The 2,845-nt window shown below is 50.4% G+C and overlaps 1 long non-coding RNA gene across 1 annotated transcript; it reads left to right on the top strand.

The window, feature by feature from the left end:
* Window positions 1–1,550: 1,550 nt before the first annotated feature.
* Window positions 1,551–2,023, top strand: LOC116372122 (uncharacterized). Its single transcript, XR_004209123.1, has 3 exons — window positions 1,551–1,630; window positions 1,719–1,852; window positions 1,958–2,023. It is a non-coding gene; the product is annotated as an uncharacterized LOC116372122 (long non-coding RNA).
* The last annotated feature ends 822 nt before the right edge of the window (window positions 2,024–2,845 follow it).

Raw genomic sequence — 2,845 nt, 5'->3', positions numbered from 1 at the left:
AGCATGAGGCATGATGTCAGCATGTGTCCCTGACATGCTAAGAGCCTGTTGAAAGGAAGAGGGACATTTTAGCACAGCGTGTCAGGCCTGTAGTCTGAAGTGTGTGTGTGTGTCTACCTGTGAGCATATCCTGCAACCTGAGTTTGTGTGTGTGTGTGTGTCTACCTGTGAGATCATGTCCTGCAGTCTGTGTGTGTGTGTGTGTCTACCTGTGACATCATGTCCTGCAGTCTGTGTGTGTGTGTCTACCTGTGACATCATGTCCTGCAGTCTGTGTGTGTGTGTCTACCTGTGACATCATGTCCTGCAGTCTGAGGTTGTGTTGTCTCAGAGTCTCCATGTTGGCCTCCATCTCAGAGCAGCGGTACTCCAGCGAGCCCTGCTCCGACTGAACCGTTACCCTCCACACCTGCAGCTCCCTCTCCAGCAGCCTGACACACACGTGTAATGAGCATCACCCAGACTATAGGTTAGGCGCTAGGTTAGGAGGTTAGAGTGCTACAGTGATTGAGGCTCACCATTTGTCCCTCTGCAGGTCCTTGATGTCCTTAATGAGGACAGAGTCTCTCCTCTGGGGACAGAAACAACAGACATGAATCAATAGAGGATCTAGTGGAGAGCATCAATAATCTTCTGAAGATTCATTTAGCATAAGTCTGAACCGTACTAAAAATCCACTGGGCTGAGAGGTGAGGTGAGAAGGGTAGAGGTGAAAGGTCACCTGTGGCTGTGCTTCCTCCTGCTCTTCCTCAGTTTGCAGGGCTTTAGATGCCTTCCTGGGCCGAACAGCTGGGGGTGTGGCCAGCAGTTGGGGAGGATTAGTGGGAGGGGCTCTGTCCTCAGCGGCAGACTGAGGTGAAGGGTCAGGGGTGGTGAAGCTGTAAACACAGAAAATACAATGGAAACATGTATTACTCTTTTAAAACTAAAACAAAAGTTCTTCCCTTTTGGTATACACACAGGTCCATCTCTGATTGGTCTACCTGGTCTGCGGCTCCCCTCGTGACTCCGCCCTGATTAGGCACCTCCTCTCTGCCTCCCTGTGTGTGTATCGCCGTGGTAATAAGGCTTGGCGGGCGCTGTATGCTAATGAGGCTAGGGATTCTTTCCAGGATGGCTGGAGACGAAACACAACAGTCAATCACCAGTGTGTGTGTGTGTGTGTGTGTGTGTGTGTGTGTGTGTGTGTGTGTGTACCTATACCTGAGTGCAGTGCTCCAGCACTGGGTGGGAGCTCTTGTGTTTTTTTGTGTGTCTCTCTGTCAGGAAGCAGGTTTGGCACAGATGAAGGTTCACACACTTCATACAGCGATACCTACAACACAGAGAGAGAGTCTCAGACACACACACTTCATACAGCGATACCTACAACACAGAGAGAGAGTCTCAGACACACACACTTCATACAGCGATACCAGGTATCGCCTGTATGAAGTGTGTGTGTCTGAGACTCTCTCTCTGTGTTGTAGGTATCGCTGTATGAAGTGTGTGTGTCTGAGACTCTCTCTCTGTGTTGTAGGTATCGCTGTATGAAGTGTGTGAACCTTCATCTGTGCCAAACCTGCTTCCTGACAGAGAGACACACAAAAAACACAAGAGCTCCCACCCAGTGCTGGAGCACTGCACTCAGGTATAGGTACACACACACACACACACACACACACACACACACACACACACACACACACTGGTGATTGACTGTTGTGTTTCGTCTCCAGCCATCCTGGAAAGAATCCCTAGCCTCATTAGCATACAGCGCCCGCCAAGCCTTATTACCACGGCGATACACACACAGGGAGGCAGAGAGGAGGTGCCTAATCAGGGCGGAGTCACGAGGGGAGCCGCAGACCAGGTAGACCAATCAGAGATGGACCTGTGTGTATACCAAAAGGGAAGAACTTTTGTTTTAGTTTTAAAAGAGTAATACATGTTTCCATTGTATTTTCTGTGTTTACAGCTTCACCACCCCTGACCCTTCACCTCAGTCTGCCGCTGAGGACAGAGCCCCTCCCACTAATCCTCCCAACTGCTGGCCACACCCCAGCTGTTCGGCCCAGGAAGGCATCTAAAGCCCTGCAAACTGAGGAAGAGCAGGAGGAAGCACAGCCACAGGTGACCTTTCACCTCTACCCTTCTCACCTCACCTCTCAGCCCAGTGGATTTTTAGTACGGTTCAGACTTATGCTAAATGAATCTTCAGAAGATTATTGATGCTCTCCACTAGATCCTCTATTGATTCATGTCTGTTGTTTCTGTCCCCAGAGGAGAGACTCTGTCCTCATTAAGGACATCAAGGACCTGCAGAGGGACAAATGGTGAGCCTCAATCACTGTAGCACTCTAACCTCCTAACCTAGCGCCTAACCTATAGTCTGGGTGATGCTCATTACACGTGTGTGTCAGGCTGCTGGAGAGGGAGCTGCAGGTGTGGAGGGTAACGGTTCAGTCGGAGCAGGGCTCGCTGGAGTACCGCTGCTCTGAGATGGAGGCCAACATGGAGACTCTGAGACAACACAACCTCAGACTGCAGGACATGATGTCACAGGTAGACACACACACACAGACTGCAGGACATGATGTCACAGGTAGACACACACACACAGACTGCAGGACATGATGTCACAGGTAGACACACACCACACACAGACTGCAGGACATGATCTCACAGGTAGACACACACACACACACAACTCAGGTTGCAGGATATGCTCACAGGTAGACACACACACACACTTCAGACTACAGGCCTGACACGCTGTGCTAAAATGTCCCTCTTCCTTTCAACAGGCTCTTAGCATGTCAGGGACACATGCTGACATCATGCCTCATGCTAATGTCATCCCACA

This window comes from Oncorhynchus kisutch, unplaced genomic scaffold, assembly GCF_002021735.2.
Source record: "Oncorhynchus kisutch isolate 150728-3 unplaced genomic scaffold, Okis_V2 scaffold3928, whole genome shotgun sequence".
NCBI classification, from domain to species: domain Eukaryota; kingdom Metazoa; phylum Chordata; class Actinopteri; order Salmoniformes; family Salmonidae; genus Oncorhynchus; species Oncorhynchus kisutch.
Note: the sequence above shows the minus strand (reverse complement) of the source record. Positions and strands in the feature narration are given on the sequence as shown.